Source organism: Dipodomys ordii, unplaced genomic scaffold (assembly GCF_000151885.1).
Source record: "Dipodomys ordii isolate 6190 unplaced genomic scaffold, Dord_2.0 Scaffold94, whole genome shotgun sequence".
NCBI classification, from domain to species: domain Eukaryota; kingdom Metazoa; phylum Chordata; class Mammalia; order Rodentia; family Heteromyidae; genus Dipodomys; species Dipodomys ordii.
The window spans coordinates 1,023,913-1,047,022 of NW_012267310.1; the positions used below are offsets into that span (position 1 = coordinate 1,023,913).

Sequence of the window (23,110 nt, forward strand, 5' to 3'; positions counted from 1 at the left end):
CTGTGGCTCAAGTGGTAGAGTGCTAGCCTTGAGCAAAAGAAGCTCAGGGACAGTGCCCAGGCCCTGAGTTCAAGCCCCAGGACTGGTAAAAAAAAAAAACAAAACTTAATTGAACAAGTGAATTAAAAAATAGTCTGCTAGCGGCTGGGAAGTTGGCTCAGTGGTAGAGCGCTTGCCTTGTATGCAAGAGGCCCTGGGTTCGATTCCTCAGTACCACATAAGCAAAAGAAAAAAGCCAGAAGTGGCGCTGTGGCTCTAATGGTAAAGCGCTAGCCTTGAGCTGAAGAGCTGAGGGACAGCGCCCAGGCCCAGAGTTCAGGCCCCACAACTGGACCCCCAAAAAAATAATAATCTGCTAAAAATAATAATCTGCTAAAAAATAATAATCTGCTGGGCACTGGTGGTTCATGCCTGTAATTCTAGCTCCTTCAGGAGGTTGAGATCTCAAGATCGTAGTTCAAAGCCAGCCCAGGCAGGAAAGTCTGTGAGACTATCTCCAATGAACCATCAGAAAACCAGAAGTGGAACTGGTGGCTCAAGTAGTAGAGCACTCGCCTTGAGCTGAAGAGCGCAGGGACAGTTCCCAGGTCTAGAGTTCAAGCCCCACGACCAACAAAAATAAAAAATAAAGTACAGTTGGCGATATATAGTATCTGGTTACAAGCAACAGAGAAATGTAAAGGGAAACAAAAATGGAGGATGGGATCAGAAGGTCTCTGAGAAGATTGTAATAAAGCTTTTCAACCAGCCTAGAGGCCCATCAAAGGCCTGGAATATTACAAGATGGACTTTTTGAGCACTGCACTCACTTAAAGATTGATGACAGGCTTCTTTCCAGCCTAAGGTGGGTCAAAGAATAGCTTCTAAAACAAAAGGTCTTTAGCTTACCTACCTAGGCTAGCCCATACGTGGAGGTCAAACACAATTCAGTGAAAGTCTGCCACCCTTGGGACAGTGACTGCCCAGGAGCTGGTCCTGAGGACTTAAATAAAGCTCTAAGCCCCTCACACTTTAGTAAAATATGTGCCTGGGTAAAAATCTTTGTAAGTCTCACCCTTGAGATGACATGCTTTCAGAATCATGGAAGTGTATATATTTTCCACATGAACTTTCCTAACACTTTCACTGTGTCCCAATGTCTTGCCTGAATTCTTCTCTTACCACATTCAAGAACTGAGGTTGATTAACTAAGCTGACTTTCCAGTTACAGTTCCTTCCTCTTCTGATTTTCTCAGAGCCACCAAGAAAGCTGTCTCTGTTGACTGCACCCCCATTCATGTGAAATGGGGGTATGTGGCTCAAGTAGTAGTAGAGTACTTGCCTAGCAAGCAGGAGGTTTTGAGTTCAAACTACAGTACTGCCAAAGAAAAACAATGGGGCAGGGGGTGGGCGGGTAGAGAACCTTAGCTGGGCTGGGAATGTTACTTAGTGGTAGAGTACTTGCTTCACATGCATGAAGCCCAGGGTTCAATTCCTCAGTACCTACCACATATAAAGAAACAGCTGGAAGTGGTGCTGTGGCTCAAGTGGTAGAGTGCTAGCCTTTAGCAAAAGAAGCTCAGGGACAGTGCCCAGGACCAGACTTCAAGGCCCAGGACTGGCAAAAACAAAAAGGAAAAGGAAAAAGAAAAGAAAACCCCATAGCTCTGCCAGGGACCAGTGGCTCATGCCTATAATCCTAGCTATTCAGGAGGCTGAAATCTAAGGATCATGGTTCAAAGCCAGCCCAAGCAGAAAAATCCCTGTAAGACTCTTATCTCCAATTAACCACTCAAAAACCAGAAGCAGTGCTGTGGCTCCATGTGGTAGAGTGCTAGCCTTGAGCAAAAGAGTTCAGGCTCAGTGCCAGGCCCTGAGTTCAAACCTCACAACCAAAAAAGAAGCCCTTTTGGCTCCACTCATATGGCCCTACTGTATCCTAGGTCAAGGGACTTTGTGAGAATACTATAACATCCCATTATTCAAGTTCCTCTTCTGTAAATCGGGAACATACGGCTTGATTCTCAGGGATGGATCCCTTCCCCTGATACTATATGAAAACAGCCCAGACAAGTTGTGACAGATGCTCCCTGGCCTCTGAGCCTCAGTCTTTCCAAGAACCCCATAAATTCCCCCAGGACAGCCCCCACAACTTCCCAGTAGGTCATAGTTTCCATCCTAAAACTTGATCTGTCAAGCTGATAATTCCCTTAGAAGGTGAGATGAACAAAAGCTAAAAAAAAAAGTTCCAGGTGCCAGTGGCTCACACCTGTAACCCTAGCTACTCAGGCGGCTGAGCTCAAAGCCAGCCCAGGCAGGAAAGAATCTCCAATCTCCACCAGAAAAGTACAAGATGTGCTGTTCGTTCAAAGTGGTAGAGTGAAAAAGTTCAGAGTGGTTGAGTGAAAAAGCTTAGGGACAGAGCCCAGGACCTGAGTTCAAGACCTGTGCCCAACAACAACAACAACAAAGCTAAAACAGCGAAAGATGACACAAGTTTAAAAAGTTAAACTCAACTGATAAGGTATCTATTTTACACCACAGTGTGAAAGCATACATAATTCCTGGCCTCTCCTGCAGAAGGCAGGATTCACTGGGATAGTTGCGTAACTACAAGCGATAAAATACAAATAGACAGAATTCCAAAAGAAGCCAATGTGCACAGTATACTCTTTCTTTCCAGCATCATTTGCTATTCGTAAGTAAAATCTAATCGTTAAAAGCAGGGCTGCTACTGAGCCTGTTAGCCTACCATTGTCCATGGCGGTAGCTACACATCATCTCTCCCCCTTTCCCAACACCTTCCTTTCTGTGTACTCTGATCATCGCAGAGTTGTTTCTGTGGATCTGCTCTTCAATCACAAGACAGAAAAACGTTTACAGTGTAGAGACTTTGATTTCTGCCACATTAATATACTGTAGTTGGCAGAAAGGCTAGAGTATTAGAAAGAGAATAAACAAGGTTCGTATTTAGGTAGCTTTAAAAAAAAGTGGCAATTTCATCCATGAGTGCAATCTATTATTACTATAGAGGTGATGTAGAGAGGGATTACAAATATCTGAGTCAGATAATGAGTACATTTCTTTTCGTACAATGTCTTCTCTTCCCTCACTCTCTCCCAATCCTTCCCACCCATCTCCACCCACGTGTTGTATAGTTCACTTTCATCAATGTCCAGTGGGCTCCACTGCTGCACTTTTTCACCCCTTTGCCCTCGAGATCTGTGCCCTACCTCCTCCACCCTCCCGGAAGGTATACATGTGAACACACCATACTCAAGAAGCTTGTTAAGGTGTCTGCTAGCGTCACTGCATATAATTTGTTCCCCTGGAATGACTGTGGCTAAGTGCATCATTAGTAGCGGTAAGGGATTTATAGCAATCTCTATAACACAAACATGCCTAGCGCCATCTCCTGGATAAAAGTAGGAAATCATCGTGGGAATATGCAATGGATTGGGAGCCAGAAGACCACTGTTTCAACAGGAGACTCCAAGGTCAAAGACATACATCTGCATTCACCGGCCCCATTGGGCCAAAAAAAAGGCCCCTCTTGAGGACATTAGTACAAATTCAACCCTTAATCATATATACTCTGCAGATGAAAACCAGTAACTTTGTGTCTTACAACAAATATCCTGCCCACAGGAGAAAAGGAGAAGAAAAGATGGATGGAAAAAGCTTTTATTCCGGTAAAAACCCATAAGCACTTGAAAATTGAGTTTACTTGATTTGATCAGCACTAAAGGAAGTCTTACACATTTGATCAAAGTTATTAAAAAATATAACATTTCCCTTTGGGTATGTTTTTACCATAAAGAATTGGTAAAATGTCGATTGTCTTACAACTGCAGTGACTGTGTCCTTTTTATAGTAACAGGAAGGATGTCTGTGTTTCCAAGGTAACACAAGGTTTTGCTCATTCAATACAGCACAGAGTGCTTTCCACGAGCACAGTTATCAATCTTTTTTTTTCCCTACTATTTCAAAATTGGAGTTCTCTGCTAGGGCCAGGGAATGATAGTTCTATACATACCATATATAAGCCAAAATGGTCACCAAATCTAAGAAACAAAGATAAAGAGCAAATACTATATTAGTATATATACTATCTATAGCATATATACATATTTACTATATATGTTTATATTCTATTCTCATGTTTTTCTTCAGATGGTCATTATTCAGGGCAAGGAAGCTATTCGGTCCAATCCACTCTAAGAACTAGATTCTGTGCAGAAAAGTGTCCGCAGAGACCAAGTAAAAGCTAAAGGCATTTCAAATACAGGAGAAAACTGACGTACAGCCTAGTCCTTCCCATGGTCCCCTCCTTATACTTTCTTTTCCTTCCCCTGCCCTTCAAACTGGAGGTCAATACTATATTCAATCCGGTTCTTCCATGGGCCCCAAGAAAACAGTGACTCATACATCTCAGTTACATAGTGAATGGGTAATCCAGACAAGAGTTTAGGAGAATGTAAATGTTAAAGGCGAATTTTAACATGGAGAGGTGGATGCTATACAAATACTGTGTAGGTATCTGAACTAGGTGCTACTCAGGAGGCTGAGATCTGAGGATCGCAGTTAAAGGCAGCCCAGGCAGGAAAGTCTGCGAGACTATTTTTTTTTTTTTGTCGGTCATGGGGCCAGAACTCTGGGCCTGGGCGCTGTCCCTCAGCTCTTCAGCTCAAGGCTAGTGCTCTACCACTTGAGCCACAGCACCACTTTCAGCTTTTTCTGCTTATGTGGTGCTGAGGAATCGAACCCAGGGCCTCATGCATGCAAGGCAAGCATTCTACCACTAAGCCACCTTCCCAGCCCCAATCTGGGAGACTTTTATCTCTAAACCACCAAAAATCCAGAAGTGAAGCTGTTGTTCCAGTGGTAGAACACCAATCAACCTTGAGCAAGATTGATTAGGGACAGCACCCAAGACTGGCACTAAAAACAAACAAGCAGTTAGGTGTCTGAATAGAGGTAGTTAGGGGAAAATCAAAGGAAAGGATTTTTTTGGCCAGTCCTGGAGCTTGAACTCAGAGCCTGGGCACTGCCTCTGAGCTCCTTTTGCTAAAAGCTAGCGCTCTACCATTTGAGCCACAGCGCCACTTCTGGTTTTTTCTGTGTATGTGGTACTGAGGAATCAAACCCAGGGCTTCATGCATGCTAGGCAAGCACTCTACCACTAAGCCACATTCCCAGCCCAGGAAAGAAATTATAGTAATTCAGATACGAGTAAGTACTTCTGAGGAAAAATTTGAAAATAATTTTACCCTTCTACAAACTTAAATCACAAACATCGAGGATATGTCCTAAAATACATAAGCAATCTACTCGCGACTCTAAAGGTAAGGTTTTTTCCATGGTTTTGTTTTGTTTTGTATTGGTTGCAAGGCTTAAACACAGGGCCTTTTGTGCCTCGGCTAGCTTCAAACCACAACTGGGAGAGACTCTTTTCTCTAAATAATTAGTAAGATGGTTTGCCTCAAAGTTATCAGTGGCCAATATTAAATGATAAAAATATTTTAATTCATCCACAAGAAATTACAGTATCTACAATTCCTAGTAAGAACCTAAGCTTAGCCAAATATTTCCTGCATCGATGTCTTTAATCAACATTTTTTCCATGAAAATTTATTCAGTTAATTTGTAGTTATAAGAAGGCAAACAAGAGCTGGGAATGTGGCTCAGTGGTAGAGTGCTTGCCTAGCATCATGAAGCCCGGGTTTGATTCCCCAATACCACATAAACAGAAAAAGCTGGAAGTGGTGCTGTGGCTCAAGTGGTAGAGTGCTAGCCTTGAGCAAAAGAAGCTCAGTGATGGTGACCAGGCCGAGTTTACAAGTCTCAGGACTGGCAAATAAAAAGGCAAACAAATTGTAGATGTTGTCAAGTCCATGTTTCCTAATGTTATACTACCCAGTCCCTAGCATGATTATAACATAAACAAAACCTTACCTGGTGCCTTGTATACAGCAGGTACAGTAAGATATCACCTCTTCATAACAATTAGTAATTATTGAGCTTTTCCTCTGCTCCAGGTACTGTGTCAAATGCTTTCCACATATTACCTTATTTAAATCACAGGAAATCCATGAAGTCTGATTTATTACTCTCCCTTTCACAGAGGAAGTAATGGGGGTTTCTTTTTTTTTTTTTTTTTGTCGGTCGTGGGGCTTGAACTCTGGGCCTGGGCGCTGTCCCTCAGCTCTTCAGCTCAAGGCGAGCGCTCTACCACTTGAGCTACAGCGCCACTTCCAGTTTCCTGGTGGTTTATTGGAGATAGGAGTCTCACGGTCTCTCCTGCGCGGGCTGGCTTTGAACCGCGATCCTCAGATCTCAGCCTCCTGAGTAGCTAGGATTACAGGCGTGAGCCACCAGCACCCAGCATGGGGGTTTCTTAAGAGGTGAAAAAGCTTGGGTCAAGGTCACATAAGCAGTGAAAATAGAAGAATGGAGACTCAAACTAAGGCTATCTGGCTACAAAAACAAACAAAAAATTATATTGAATCAAACAGTTTTTCAAAGCCACTAACAGTGTGCACCATACTAGAGATATTTGCAGATTCTGAAACTGAAATTTGATGATTAAATATTATTTCTATTAGTGGAGGATACATTTACACAATGGATAGCATTACATTTAGAAGGTAGACATTTGATTTGTGTCCTGGCACAAACTCATAGAAGCCACAGGCTGCAATCTCAGTTCATCAGTTACTAGGCAATGCCACCGATCACAGAGAAGCCTGCAGCCAGCCTTTCTCTTACTGGCTTAGCTCTGCAGCATCTGCAGACCAGCCAGGGAAAAGAAAGCCAGACTTATAGAGGCAGAATGAAAGCAGGTTGACTATGAGAGCATTCCATAGCTCACCCAGCCTATGTAGTCATTCCTATGTAGTCATTCTTGTAGCTGTGCCACATCCATCCATTCAATCCAGTTCTGGGAACTATTCAAGAAGAATTTAGCCAGACATTGGTGGCTCATGCCTGTTATTCTAATTGCTGAGGCTGAGGATCTGAAGGTTGAGGTTCAAACTCAGCCCGGGCAGGTAAGTCCGAGAGACTCTTATCTCTAATTAACCACCCAAAAGCTAGAAGTGGAGATGTGACTCAAATGGTAGAGCGTTAACCTTGAGCAAAAGAGCTCAGGGACAGCACCGAGGCCCTGAGTTCAAGCTCCAGGACCAGCATGCAGACACACACACAAAAGACAAGGAAGGAAGAATGGTGGTTTATATTGTCATCTGGAGGAGAAAAATTAAACAAGGAAGTAAGACTGGCCAAAATTTGTATCCATCATGATGCAGTAGATTAGTGGTTGGCTTGCCTGGGGCTGAGGGATGAGGGAAAAGGAAAACAGAGAATGACTACTAATGACTAAATATAGATTGTCTTTTCAGGGTGATGAAAATGTTCTGGGATTGTTTATGATGATGGTTGTACAACTCTGAATATGGTTTAAAAAAAAACAGAAAAACAAAACAAACCAACCTTTGAGCCAAATGCCAGTGCTCCTAGCTCCTGGTTCATGGCTCATGTCTATAATCTTAGCTACTGAGGAGGCTGAGATGCGAAGACGGAGTCCAGCCTGGGCAGGATAGTCTGTGACACTCTTAACTTCCAATTACCCAGCAAAATGCTGAAAGTGGATCTGTGGTTCCTACAGTGCTGGACTTGAGTGGAAAGAGCTCAGAGACAGTGACAAGACCCTCAGTTCAAGCCCCAGGACTAGCAGGAAAAAGATGCTTAAAACACAAAATATTAAGGCCACAATTAAATATTAAAATACTTTATTAAATAAAATTATAATAAGATGATTTATTTAGTAATTTGTTTAATATTTTATTAAATAAAATGTTAAAACCACAGAGCCTCAGTGGCTCATGCCTATAATCCTAACTAATCTGGAGGCTGAGATCTGAGGATTGTGATTCAAAACTAGCCTGGGCATGAAAGTGTGTGAGACTCTTATCCTCAATTAACCACCAAAAAAAGTCAGCATTGGAGCTGTGGCTCAAAGTGGTAGAGCAAAAAGTGTTGAGGGACAACACCCAGGACCTGAGTTCAAGCCCCACAACCAACAGAAAAAAAAAACAACAAGCAAAAAACAGCACCCTGGTATTTATGAGTGACACATAGAAAGAAGAGAATGAGGTTTATTCTGTGTTCCTGAGGAAAGCAATCTGAAAATCAAACATTTAAGACATTCATTGCAAAACAAAAACAAAAAACAAACAACAAAACCCAAAATTGAAAATACAAGCAGCTGCAGAATTTGGGATCAGAACTAGAAAAGGAACAGAAAGAAACAGGACTGAGCCAGGCTTCCAGAACATTGCTGGAGAGTCTGACCCATTTGTGAGATGCTTCAATATCCCGTTCCATAAAAGAAGGAAGGCCTCGTGAGTAGCTGAAAATATGTCAGGTAGCAAGGGAGCCTTTCTAAAGTGCAGGCCTAAAAGCCTCATGGTGGGCAACATATTTTGTCCAAGAATGTGAAGCATTTCAAGCATTATAAGTACATATAATTTATTTTTCTTTTTGTGCAGGTACTTGGTCTTGAATGTAGGACCTTATATTCTCCTTTGTCAATTTTTTTGTCAGTCCTGGAGCTTGAACTCAGGGCCTGGGTACTGTCCCTGAGCTTCTTTTCACTCAAGGCTAGGACTCTACCACTTGAGCCACAGCACCACTGGCCTTTTCTGTGTATGTGGTACTGAGGAATCGAACCCAGGGCCTCATGCATGCTAGGCAAGCACTCTACCACTGAGCCACCTTCCCATCCAAGAACGTAATTTTTTACACGAATTATATCTCAATAATAATTTTTTGTGCCAAAATAAGGGCTTGAACTCAGGGCCTGGGTGCTGCCCTTTAGCTTTTTTTGTTGTTGTTCAAGGATAGAACTCTACCACTTGGGCCAAAGCTCCACTTCTAGATTTTTTTCTGGTTAATTAGAGATAAGTCTCAAGACAGTTCTGCCCAGGCTGCCTTCGAACCTTAATTTCACATCTTAGCCTCCTGACTAGTTAGGAGCCCAGCTGTGAGCCACGGGCACTGGAGTTTCTATTCTTTATACAACATGGAAGAAGTACTTAATATCATTGAGCTATACATTTAAATAGGCAAAATGATAAAGTTTATGTTATATATAATCACAATAAAGAAGGAATAAAAGAAATCAGAGGGGCTGGGAAGGTGGCTCAGTGGTAGAGCGCTTGCCTCGCATGCATGAGAGCCCTAGGGTCAGTTCCTCAGTGCCACATAAACAGAAAAAGCTGGAAGTGGTGCTGTGGTTCAAGTGGTAGAGCGCTAGCCTTGAGCTGAAGAGCCGAGGGACAGCGCCCAGGCCCTCTCACTTGTAATCCAAACTACTCAGGAGGCTGAGATCTGAAGATCCAGATTCAAAGCCAGCCCAGGCAGGAAAATCCATGAGACTCTTATCTTCACTAACCACCAGAAAACTGGAAGTGGCACTGTGGTTCCAAGTGGTAAATTGCTTGAGCAAAAGAGCTCGGGACAGCACCCAGGCCCTGAGTTCAAGCACCAAAACTGACTCCCAAAAAAATCCCCCCAAAACAAAACAAAAAAAACCCTAAAATCCTTCCATTGTATACACCTGAACTAAATGGGAACCATAAAAGCCTTTCAAACTTAAAAGTCGCAGGGGTTGTACTGTGGGGGAGGGACATACAAAGCAACAAAGAAATATCTTATAAATATGTTAGAAACAATCACGTGAAAGAAAAAACATTTGAATACTTATCTTGGGGTTAGGGAAAAAACAAATCGTTTAAATAGGGATACAGGTGGACCCATTGCAACAATGAGATGTACTAGTCCTTAAGTCGAAAAAAGGAACTTTACAATTTTGGCAGGAGAGGGAAGGGTGGGGTGGGGAGATGGGAAGGGATGGGAAGGGGAAACAAAGGAGGCAACAATGCTTGATAGAAATGTACTCAAAATCTTGCCCATGTAATTGTAACCCCTCTGTACGGAATTTTCACAATAAAAAAAATGTAAAAAAAAGTTTTGCTAGTTTCTTCCTTAGCCATGGAAATTTCAGATTTAAAGAACCTTTTCATTCTTTATGTAGCTAAAAGGCAGGGTGTGGCACTAAAAGCTCTTATTCTAAGGTGGAAAGAATTCTGCAGCCCAAGCATTACTTTTCAAAACAGTTAGATGTTATCACTTTGGATCTGCATTTTAAGAATAAAACCTATTTCTCTTAAATTCTCTTGTGCAGCCTAGTGCTGGTGGCTCACGCCCAGTAATCGAAGCTACTCTAGAGGCTGAGATCTGAGGATTGAGGTTCAAAGCCAGCCCGGGCAGGAATGTCCGTGAGACTCTTATCTCCAATAAACTACTAGAAAACCGGAAGTGGCGCTTCAGCTCACCTTGAGCTGAAGAGCTGAGGGACAGCATCCAGGCCCAGAGTTCAAGCCCCAGGACCAACAAAAAAAGAAAGTTCTCTTGTGCTCAGTGTAGTTCCAATATCTATGCATAGCACTGATTCTGTTTTGTTTTCTACAGTTATAGTCAAGCCATTTGGACTAAAGTGATCAAACCTTTAGAAAGAAAGGCTAAAGGATGGGAAGGTGGCTCAGTGGTAGAGTGATTGCCTTGTATTCAGGAGGCCCTGGGTTCAATTCCTCAGCACCACATAAGCAGAAGAGGCTGGAAGTAGTGCTGTGGCTTAAGTGCTAGAGCACTAGCCTTGAGCTAGTTCAGGGCCAGCACCCAGGCCTAGAGTTCAGGCCCCACCTAGAGTTCAGGACCAACCAAAAAAAAAGAAGAAAAAAAGACAAAGTTTTAATCCTTTTTTAGAGAAATAAGCTATCCTTACATAAGAATGTTAAACTTCTCTATAATACTAAAGACTTCAGAAAATAAATTCCTTTGTTGTATTACAAATGTAAGAAGGCCGAAATTTTCTAAAGTTGAACACTCAAGTAGGTACTTAGAAGTTTCAAACTAAATGCACTATGAATATACATCTATGTTTTCCTCTATTAAGAGACCTACAAGTGGCAGGGCACTGGTGGCTCATGCCTATAATCCTAGCCACTCAGGAAATTGAGATTTGAGGGTCAAACTCTGAAACCAGTTCAGGCAGGAAAGTGTCAAGACTCTTATCTCCAATTAGCCAGACAAAAACCACAAGTGGAGCTGTGGCTCCAGTGGCAGTGCACTAGTCTTGAGCAAAAAAGCTCAGGGACAGTGGGACAGTGCCCAGGGCCTGAGTTCAAGCCCCAGGACCAGCATGCAGAAGCCTTACAAGTGTAAGACAATCCCCTAGAGTACACGGTGTCCTAAAATGCTGCAAGGATGAGGATGGTCTATATCTGCACTGCCCGGTACAATAGCCTCTGGCTACATGGGCTACTGAGCATTAGAAATATAACTAATGCAACCAAGAGACTGAACATGAATGAATCCACTTAATCTCCATAACTGAGGTACAACAGGAAGGAATGGACATCTAAGAAGTCACCTGGATTCCATAGACACATGACCATGAGGACTCAAGCCCTCCTCCCCATGTGCTCCCTTGTTTCAAATCAACCTGTGACTCGTATTTGTAATTATTCAAATAAATAAAATTGTCACAGAGAGTCTGTCTTGAAACAGAAGCCAGTTAAGCCTGGCACAGATGGAATACTATGAGATAATATTTTTCTCCAAAGACCCATTCCCTTTTGATCCAAGTATCTACAGGCAGGTTTTTGGTAGAAGACTGAGTTTCCTTGTCAAGGCAGAATGAAGTCCTCTGCCACACTTGTAGTTTCCCGCACACACCACACTCTAGAGGGTCAAAGTAACACCCAGCTGCACAAACACTGCCAATAAACCAGCCGCCTGGAAAAAGATAAGACTATGGGCAGGTGTACGCAGCAAAGCAGAGGAAGGAGGGAGACAGAACACAGAAAGTGACTGCTTCCATTAAGAAGTCACCATCCTGTCTGCCTTTCTCCTTCTGCCAATCCAAACTTCTTATTTTCTCTCTAGTGGCAAGACATCTGCATCCACCATCTTGTGTCCAGGGGAAATTTATTTCCATTCTGGTTTCACTTTCCTTGCCCACTGTGGCCTCAAGTCTCCAAGGCAGGTTTAAATCTACTTCCTGAAATGCAGAAAATGGTACTCACCTTCAAGTCTTTCCTTTTGCAAAATGAAGTGGCAGCAAGGTGCTACATAGCCCAGTTCTAGAAGAAGGAAAACCTGTGTCCCAGTAAGAGGTTTGTGATCAGGCTCTCCAGAAGCCTGCCGGAACTGTATTTTCCTCTCATTTACATACATAATGAAGTCATTTCCAACCAACACCCTCAGGAGTTGAGGCCTAAGTCTTCTTTGAGGATATTACTCACTTACAGATTAACTACCTTGAGAAAGCCAACAAGCATGCAGAAGCTACAAGTCAGGTTTTTTGCTCTGGTCCTATTTTGATCGTGGGGAAACCCTACCTGAGATCCAGATGCTGGGCTTTCATTTACATCTTCAGCTCTGCTTCCCCACTCTGCTGAAGAATGCCCTCTGTTAAGTTCTAAGCATTCAAAGAGTATTTACAAATCAGACACTATATATACTTGGTCTCATGAAGAAGTGTTCAGTGGGGCTGGGAAGGTGGCTCAGTGGTAGAGTGCTTGCCTTGCATGCATGAGGCCCTGGGTTCAATTCTTCAGCACCACATTAGCAGAAAAAACTGGAAGTGGCTCTGTGGCTCAAGTGGTAGAGCACTAGCCTTGAGCTGAAGAGCTGAGGGACAGCGCCTAGGCTCAGAGTTCAGGCTCCACAACCAACCAAAAAAGAAAAAAGAAAAATGGGAAAAAAAAGAAACAAATAACTCTGACAATACCAGTGCAGACAAAAATGTAGAAGAATTAGACCTCTCTCTGGGAAACACAAAATGCCTCAGTCATGTGGTGACAGACTAAGATCTTCCCAGAGATATTCTTCTGGTCCCTAGAACCTATGAATTATTCTATTATGTGGAAAAAGGCTTTGCAGATGGAAATAAGGCTCTTGGGATTTGGGGGGCAGGGAAGCCCCATGTTATCACAAGGGAGGTAGAAGAATTGGAGTCAGAATGAAGATATGTAGCAATCAAAGCAGATACTGGAGACAGAGAATCAAAGATGTTATATAGTTGCCCTGAAAAATGAAGGAAGGGCCATAAGCCAAGGAGTGCAGGAAACAGATTCTTGCCTACAGCGTTCAGAAAGCCTCTGTGGACCTCATTTTAGGACTTATAATATCCAGACTCAAAAGATAATTTATTTGCTGTAAGCCACTAAATTTGTGGTAATTTGTCATAGCAGCAAAAGTAAATGAATATGAGCCATGTGGTAAAATGGTTTGACAAAATCTGCTAAAGACAAACACATACTTATGACCAGGAAATTTTACTTCTAGGTATATATCCGATAGAATGTGTTTGCATAGGCACCAAAATTCATATACAAGCATCGTGTTCATAGCAGTTTTGGGCGGGGTAGGGGGGAATAATCTAACTTCCCATCAGCAAGAGAATATAGATAGAATAAATTTTGATATCAGCTCACAATATAATGCTATGAAGACAGAAAAACAAATGAACCATCTGCACCTGTAACAGCAGGTATTTATCTTACAGACATAAGAGTGGGCAAAGAACACATTTGATGAGAAAGTTCTGGAAATGGATAGTGATGCAGTAGCACAACCATAAGAATGCTACTGATGCCACTGAAATATATACTTAAAAGTATTATGCAAATGTAGCTTTTATGGTAAACAGATTTTGTTTTTATATGTATATAATATAAGCATAATAAAAAGTATACACTACATTAATCTATTTGATAAAGTTTAAAGACAAGCAAAGCCAATCTCTAGGAAAAAAAGTGAGAACAGTGGCTACCTTCAGAGAGTAATAAGTAGGAGATAGCAAGAGAGAGCTTTCTGGGTAGTAGAAATGTTTAATTTCTTGATCTAATGTTTAATTCCTTAGTTACATGAGTGTGTCATAAAATACTTATCACATTCTGGCTGGGAAGGTGGCTCAGTGGTAGAGTACTTGCCTAGCATGCATAAAGCCCTGGGTTCAATTCCTCAGTACCACATTCACAAAAAAGCTCAAAGTAGTGCTGTGGCTCAAGTGGTTGAGTGCTAGCCTTGAGCAAAAGAAGCTCAGGGACAGTGCCCAGACCCCAAGTTCAAGCCTCAGGACTGGACAATAAAACCAAAAAAAAAAGAAAAGAAAGAAACTTAGACTGTATACTGTAGGAAGTGCACGAGAGACATCAGAGGAGCTAACAGCAAGAGTGGCGTGATGGCGCGTGAAAGGGACATGCTGGACAGGTCCAAGATGCCAGGGTCTGACCTAAGGCATGGGCTAGAAAGAAAGCAGAGCCCTCAGCTTGGCTGTAATGGGGGTCGAAGACCTTCAAACTACATGGCTTTTGATCCCACCAGGAAAAGGAAAGAGCAGGCATATGTTTCTGTTTACGGGGCTGCAACCTCAGAGCTGGAAAGCACCAGGAAGATCAGCCACTGCACTCTTTGATTTACAGACAAGCCGCTGCATTCTCAGGGCCAATGCCCGAGGCCAGACTGTGAGGAGCAAGCTGGAACAAGAGCTGAAACTTATCCACTTTAGTGAGCACATCCTAGAGAACAGATTAATTCAGCTATGCTGTGTCATGCTCCCAAATGCCCTCACCAACCTCATGTCCCCTGATGGGTCTTTTTTTTTTTTTTGGTCGGTCGTGGGGCTTGAACTCTGGGCCTGGGCGCTGTCCCTCAGCTCTTCAGCTCAAGGCTAGCGCTCTACCACTTGAGCCACAGAGCCACGCTGATGGGGTTCTCATAGTCCAGATTCCTGCCAATTAAACTTGCCAAACTTTTGCTGGAAAATTTCTCCCTACAATTCACCTCAAAATTCTTTTTTTTTTTTTTTTGTCGGTCATGGGGCTTGAACTCTGGGCCTGGGTGCTGTCCCTCAGCTCTTCAGCTCAAGGTAAGCACTCTACCACTTCCGGTTTTCAGTGGTTTATTGGAGATAGGAGTCTCATAGATGTTCCTGCTCATGCTAGCTTTGAACCACAATCCTTAGATATCAGCCTCTTGAGTAGCTAGGATTACAGGCGTGAGCCACCGGCACCCAGCACCTCAAGATTCTTTTGTGTGTGGGTGTGCCTTTCCTGAAACTTGAACTCAGGGCCTGAAGGCTGTTCTTGAGCTCTTTTGCTCAAGGCTAGTAGTGCTCTACCACTTTTGAGCCACAGCACCACTTGCCGTTTTCAGGCGGTTAATTGGAGATAAGAGTCTCATGGACTTCTTGCCCAGGCTGGCTTTGAACCACGATCTTCAGATCTCAGCCTCCTGAGTAGCTAGGATTACAGGTGTGAGCCACCAGAACCTGGCTAAAAATATTGTTGTTTTTTAATTTAAAAAGTTACAAAGTCAGGTGCTGGTAGGTCATGCTTGCAATTCTAGCTATTCACGAAGCTGAGATCTGAGGATGATGATTCAAAGCCAGCCCAGGTAGGAAAGTCCATGAGACTCTTATCTCCAATTAATCATCAGAAAGCCAGGTGGAGCTGTGGCTCAAGTAGGACAGCACTAGTTTTGAGCATAAAAGCTCAAGGACAGTACCTAAGACCTCGGTTCAAGCCCCAGGACCAGCACACAAAACATTCACACAAGTAAATTTCAGTTTGTCCATTCTCCATAGTCACATGAAGCCAGTGGCTCCCAACAGTTTTGAACTAGAACATATCGATATTCATGGAGTATTCTACTGGACAGCACACTGTATCTTATGGTTCTAGTCGGCTTGAATTGATTATAAGTAACTATCACTCTAAACTTATCTTTACCTGCCAGAGAAGAAAGAATCCTTTAACTTTTTTTTTTTTTTTTTGCTGGTCTTGGGCCTTAAACTCTGGGCCTGGGTGCTGTCCCTCAGCTCTTCAGCTCAAGGCTAGTGCTCTACCACTTGAGCCACAGTGCCACTTCTGGCTTTTTCTGCTTATGTGGTGCTGAGGAATCGAACCCAGGGCTTCATGCATGCAAGGCAAGCACTCTACCACTGAGCCACCTTCCCAGCCTGAATCCTTCAACTTTTAAGGAATAAAATTAGGTACCCCAAAGGATATTTGACATTCTTCAGTAGAAGCCCCTGAATCTCATCAGGCTCTTCAGCTGAAACGAAGAGAAACCAAATAAAAGACAACTAAGAGAAATTAAAGCTGAGCAAGGCAGAGTAACACAGTTCATTTCTTTCCCTTGTTTTTCTATAAAAATAGTTAACTTCACCCAGAAGATTAGGGACATGTAGAAATTAATGGACCATAAATAAGAAGCCATTATTCTTTGGGAAATAAAAACTCATGACTGGTGAACATAAAATCAAGTGAAGTGGAAATTTAAGTGGGTGAGGAGGGGGAAAAAGAACAGGAACACATTTCGCATTAAGAAAAGTATAATTAGAATTACAAAGTTTTTTTTAAAGCTTTGGTCTGAAGACAAAACTAAACTTGCTTAAATAATATTTGTTATCTAGTTGATGAAAGTAATCACTGTTAAATTTTGTTCTTAACACTTACCTCTTCTGGGGGAAAATTACCAAAGGAACACTTCCACAGAGGAATATCATATTTCACCACCAATTGTCACCAATGAATACTGCCCAGGTAAACTGAGCACATATAGTTAATAAGGAAGAAAAATATCAAAACCCACTAAGAGGAGACACTAGCACACTGCACAATGCTGTTGCTCCCTCTTTCAGTGCAATACTAAAAATGCATTGCTAAGTGCTGAGGTGCAGGTTGTTTTAAAAACGAGCACAGCTGGGCATGGTGGCTCAAACCTGTAATCCTAGCTACTCAGGAGGCTGAGAGCTGAGGATCACAGTTCAAAGCCAGCCTGGGCAGGAAAGTGTACAAGACTCTTATCTCCAATAAACCACCAGAAAATCAGAAGTGGTGCTGTGGATCAAGTGGTAGAGCCCTTCCCTTAAGCTGAAGAGCTGAGGGACAGCGCCCAGGCCCAGAGTTCAGGCCCCACTACTGACTAAATAAATGAATAAATAAATAAATAAATAAAGCAAGCATTGGTTTCCCCAGTTTAAGGTTCTAATGGTGATTTCAAGATAATGGCACATGTGAGAGCATTATTTTGAGAGCATTATTTTGAAACCGGGATATAGCACTGCTTGATGAGGGCTTCAGGCGCCTGGAGAAAAGACTCCAGCTGCAAGGGCATGCCATGCCCTGCATTTATTAATTTCAGGTATGCACATATGTTCCCACCCTTTTGGAAGGGATTAAAGCTGTTGATAGAAAATACAGCCGAAATAAATAATATGGAGAGCTAGGAATATGGCTTAGTGTTAGAGTGCTTGCCTAGCATGCATGAAGCCCTGGGTTCGATTCCTCAGCACCACATACAGAGAAAAGGCCAGTGGTGCTGTGGCTCAAGTGGTAGAGTCCTAGCCTTGAGTGAAAAGAAGCTCAGGGACAGTGCCCAGGCCCTGAGTTCAAGCCCCAGGACTGACAAACAAACAAACAAACAAATAATGTGGAAAGAGAGTGAGAAAAGAAAAAAATGGCTACAGGAGTAGAAAAATGGAACGGAGAAGCAAGTTGGTACACTATGTCTGCCACAGCAACCTGGACTCTGAGACTCAAGAATTCACCATCTCAAGATGAAGACTAATTGTTCCAGGGACAACCTGGTCTGTCAGGGATCGGTCCTGAAGGTCCTGAAGTGGATTCTTGGTAACTGACCTTGCCTAGCAAGACCATTCCTAACCATGTTGGCTAACTAAACTTTAAAACAAAGGTGGCAAGGGGCTGGGAAGGTGGCTCAGTGGTAGAGCACTTGCCTAGCATGCATGAGGCCCTGGGTTCAATTCCCCAGCACCACATAAGCAAAAAGAAAAAAGCTGGACGTGGCGCTGTGGCTCAAGTGGTAGAACGCTAGTCTTGAGCTGAAGAGCTGAGGGACAGCGCCCAGGCCCAGAGTTCAGGCCCCACGACCGGACCCAAAAAAAAAACAAAAAACAAAGGTGGCAAAACCAGCCCCCCATACACTGGCATTGCCCAATGGTGTGGTCCCCAATTAGAGTATCTGTCAACATCAGCAGATCAGAATTAGCAGGCAGCTTAGGTAACAAGGCACCAGAAAGGTATGACACCAGCCCTGAGGGGAGATGACCAGATTAAGCCATACTGATCCCAGGACATCTCAACTCAGCACGATAGATTCTTCAACAGGACTCCAACAAAGGACCTGTAGATCAGACCTGGTTACTAGGATTCTAGTCTCTCGTAGTCATAGTATCATAGTTTTTTTTTTTTAATACCATGTTTTCTCTCAAGATCAGCTTAACAATTGCCATGAAGTTAAGCCTACCTCATTTCCAGTCTGCCACGTCCCCTGTGGGAAGACTCCAGTAGTTCTAGTTGCAGACACTCCCCTTGCCCATGCAAGGGAAGTTTGAAGTAGCTTTTTTTCTTCAAGAGCCTGGGGATACAGGTCTGTTCTGCCTGACTGTACAGTACGCCTCTCCATTTCCATGAGCCTCATCTATGCAGAAGAAACCCAAGCTGAACTCACTAACCACAGCTTCATGTCATGCTTGATCAATAGTAGTGTTTCACTAAGATCATGGTTCAAGGCCAGCCTGGGCAGGAAAGTATGTGGGACTCTTATCTCCAATGAACTACCAAAAAAGTCAGAAGTGGAGCTGTAGCTCAAGTTGTAGAGCACTAGCCTTGAGCAGAAAAGTGCAGGGACATTGCCCAGGCCCAGAGTTCAAGCCCCAGAACCGACATGTACATACAAAACAACTTCAACTCTAGTGGGAAGCCCACTTGGAGTAAAGCCTAATTTGCCATTTACCGTGTGCCCATGAACAAGTTACGTGGTCCTTCTTAATTTCCATTTACTTATCCAGTGCAGAAGATACTGAAAAAAAAAGACCATTAACTCTTTACCAGTAAGTTTTTGCAGTTGGTGTATGTGCTACTCCTCATATCAGGAGCTGGAATCTACTTCCTCTTCCCTTGCATCTGTGCTGACCTTAGTTAGGACTCACTTTGATCACTGAATGTAGCAAAATGATAGTCTGGTACTCACTGGACACAGTGTTGAAAGTGAACTATGCAAGTTGTGGGTGGAGATGGGAGGGAAAAACAGGCAGAGAGTGAGGGAAGGAATGACACTGCCCCAAAAGAAATGTACTCTAATATGCACGCAACAACGGAGGGAAGCCAGGAGGAGGATCAGAATAAGACGGAGCAGCCTACACTAAGCAAAAGGAAAGAAATGTAAACATCACCTGATGTGAAAAAAAACTTGTATTGTCAGATCTCATAGAATTCATAAACTGTATAGGCCACGATAATGACAATTTGCCTTGTGAAGGTTAAAATGTGTGTGTGACTTTACCAAAGTATCACTTCAACAAGAGTGTGAAATATGTGAAATTTATGTAATCACCTAATCCCAATTAAAGAAAAAAAATGAGAGAAGGGATGGGTTAGGAGAGATGGGTGACAATGTTGTCAGACACTTTGTATTCATATACTGTTGTGTAGAATGGGAACTTCTTTGTACAACTACTTAAAGATAATAATAAAAAAAGAAATAAAAAAAGAAATGTACTCTACCTGATGTATGTAACTGTAACCCCTCTGTATATCACCTTTATAATAACAATATTTTTTAAAGTATTACTCTTATCTCCAATTAACTACCCGAAAACCAGAAGTGGAGCTGTGGCTCAAAGTGGTAGAGCATTAGCCGTGGGCAGAAACAGCTCAGGGACAGAGCCAAAGCCCTGAATTCAAGCCCCACAACCACCAAAAAACAAAACAGAAAAAAAACAAACAAACTAGGAACTGTGTTCCCTCACTCCTGAAGCATAGCTGTGCACCAGGCTGTTAGATATTCCAACACACTGGACAATGTTTACACACCTGGGAATTAAGAAGCCATCTTGGACATTTTGACCCCTGCTAAGTATCCAGTTAAGTGCTGTGGCAGTCCAAGTGGAAGTGAAGACCTGCTCAACTCAGAAAAACTGTGAAAAATAGGTTGTAGAGTAATTTTTTAGAGTGATAAATAACTGAAACTTTTTTTTGCCAGTCTTGGGGCTTGAACTCAGGGCCTGGGCACTGTCCCTGAGCTTCTTTTGCTCAAGGCTAGCACTACCACTTGAGCCACAGCACCACTTCCAGCTTTTTCTGTTTATATGGTACTGAGGAATTGAACCCAGGGCTTCATGAATGCTAGGCAAGCAATTTACCACTAAGCCACATTCCCAGCCCTGAAACATTTCTCAAGTGAGTATAAAAACAATACTAAGAGCCTGGAGCAGATGGCCTACACCTGTAATCCTAGCTACTCAGGAGGCTGAGATATGAGGATCACGGGTCAAAGCCAGCCTGGGCAGGAAAAGTCCTTGAGACTCTTATCTCCAATAAACCACCAGAATACCAGAAGTAGCCCTGTGGATCAAGTGGTAGAGCAATCGCCTTGAGCTGAAGAGCTGAGGGACAGTGCCCAGGCCCAGAGTTCAAGCCCCATGACCGACCAAAAAAAAAGTTAATAAAGAGAGGAGAATGGAGGTGGGGGCAAATTCAGACAAGAATCCAATGTATAGCCACAAAATTAAGAAGAGGGAAGGGGTATGTAGGAGAGGCATGGGTGAGAATGTTGAAGGAGGTGATCAAGATGCATTGTGTTCATAAACTGCTTTGTTAAATGGCAAGTCCTTTGTAGAACTACCTAAAGATAATAAAAAGAAAAAAATAACAAGGAAGAAAGTTCCTAAGCAAGAAGAAAACAAATACTTCCCAACAGAAAAGTAGGTCAGGATTGGCACAAACTGACCTCAGAAGCACTGCGGGGGGAATCCAGAGGCCCAGTCCGCCCCGAGCCTCAGATGCGGAGCCAATAAGCACCATTTTCCTTGGGGCCACCTTAGATCTGTAGAACCCAGCAAACAATCCCTCCCTGAGGCTCAATGTCCCAAGGGTATGTCCCCACAATTACCTCCTCTTCTTCTCGCTTTTCCTAACAGGCTAGAGGAGAGGGCCAAGGGAAGTTTTCAAATCCAAGGCTAACCCAATTCACAAATGCCCTCCAGCAAACTAGGCAGTATTATCTATCATATCACCAGGCACTATATCTCATTAAATCCTCCCAGCAAAGCCCACTTTACCAAAGTCTCCCCAAAATCCATCCCTATTTTTTCCCCCAGTCCTTGAACTCAGGGCTTGAACTCAGAGCCAGGGCACTGTCCCTGAGCTTTTTGCTCAAGGCTAGTGTTCGACCACTTGAGCCACTGAACTACTAATGGCTTTTTCTGGTATGTGGTGCTGGGGAATCGAACCCATGCATGCTAGGCAAGCACTCTACCACTAAGCCACATTCCCAGCCCATCCCTATTTTTTACCTTACCCAAATCAACCTTGTAAACTGTTTTGTTATTCAATTAATGTATTCCCTGCAGAAGATGTTTATTTGTGCATGCCTGAACTGGGGCTTAAATTTAGGGGCTTTCTGATGACTAATTCGATGAGTGTTACAACTTTTCTGACTTTTCTTGGAGGGCTGGCTTCAAACCTTCATCTGCAGATCTCAGCCCCTGAGTAGCTAGGATTTAAGGTGTGTAAATCAACAGTGCCCAACTGAACTGTTCTTTAAAAAAGAAAAAAAAATCTAATCCCTACAAACCTGGTATGATGCCTCAAGCCTGTAATCCTCAGGAGGCTGAGATTGGGAGGATCACAATTTGAGACCAGCTCAGGCAAAACAAAAATCCTCAACACTCTTTTCTCAACCAACTTTTGGGGTGGTGGTAAGACCCAGTCACCCCTGCTCAGTGGGAGACTGAGATCAGGGTGATAAAGGTTTTAGGCCAGTTTAGGGGAAAAAAAGTTCATGAGACTCCATCTAACAAAAGAAGCTGAGATATGGTGGTGCAAACTTGCCATCCTAGCTTTAACAGGAAACATAAAATAGAAGGATGATGGTCTAGGCAAGAGCCCCAGGCAAAAAGTGAGATCCTATCTCAAAATAACCAAAAAAAGGGAGGGGCTGGAGGCTGACTCCCCAAGATACAATGCCCTAAATTCAAACTACCACAAGAAAGACAAAAACCTCTGTAACCCTTGTGGAAGGTAGAGGAAGAAGGTCAGAAGTCGAAATGACAGCACTGGGGGGGGGGTGTAGCTTAGTAATAGTGCATGCTCATCAGTAGAAATGACAAGTGTTGGGGCTCAGGCAGACCACCTCAAAATATGGTAGGAAACCAGAATATGCCACTCCAAAATAGATGTGTTTGGCATATTTTACACTCATTATTCTGGGAAATTGAAACGGCAGGAGAAACTCTGAAAACTGTCATTCTGTGGAAGAAATGTACATATATATGAAATTTATATTGATTAGAGTATGTATATCAAGAAGTGGGCTGCTTGAGACAACTTTTCTTACCTGACATTTTATTTGCATAACAAGCCAAACTTTATTCACCTTGTTTCCTCTCCTCACCCTCCTATAAATTCTGCACTCCCCCCCCACACCATGCCACAAGTCCCAAGCCTCTATTCCTTTCTGTAGCTCAGGAATTTATTTAAACTTCAATCACCTGAATCTTTTATTTTTCAGGTCGCCTATTTTGAAGACTCCTGTGCAGGCACATGTAATTAAATGTGATTTTTCTCCTGATAATCTGGTTTGGTTGTTGATGTTGTTTTGGTGGTACTAGAGTTTGAACTCAGGGCCTCAGGCTTGCTAGGCAGGTGCTCTACTGATTAATCATGCTTCCAGCCCTTTTTGTGCTGGTTATTCTTTTTTCTTCTATGCTGATACTGGGGCGAGAACTCAGGGCCTCGTGCTCTTACTTAGCTTGTTTTGATCACTCTTTAGGGACATTAGATATAAATGTGCACCCACAAGCTGAACATGTGCTTCTTAGACCCAAGCAGACAGAAATAATCAATAAAAATATCTCAGAATTATACAGTGCCATTGACCAAAGGGACTTCACAGACATCTAGAGTATTTATTTTATCCAACAGCAGCAGAATACACATTCTTCTTAGCAGTACATTGAACTTTCTGCAAAACA

General features: G+C 42.9%; 1 protein-coding gene across 1 annotated transcript in view; it reads right to left on the reverse strand.

Moving 5' to 3' along the window:
- Window positions 1-12,198, reverse strand: part of Map7d2 (MAP7 domain containing 2) — an 80,403-nt gene extending 68,205 nt beyond the window's left edge. The window contains exon 1 of the mRNA XM_013026457.1: window positions 12,129-12,198. The gene's annotated coding sequence lies outside the window, so the exon portion shown is untranslated. The remainder of the gene's footprint in view (window positions 1-12,128) is intronic.
- Window positions 12,199-23,110: the final 10,912 nt, after the last annotated feature.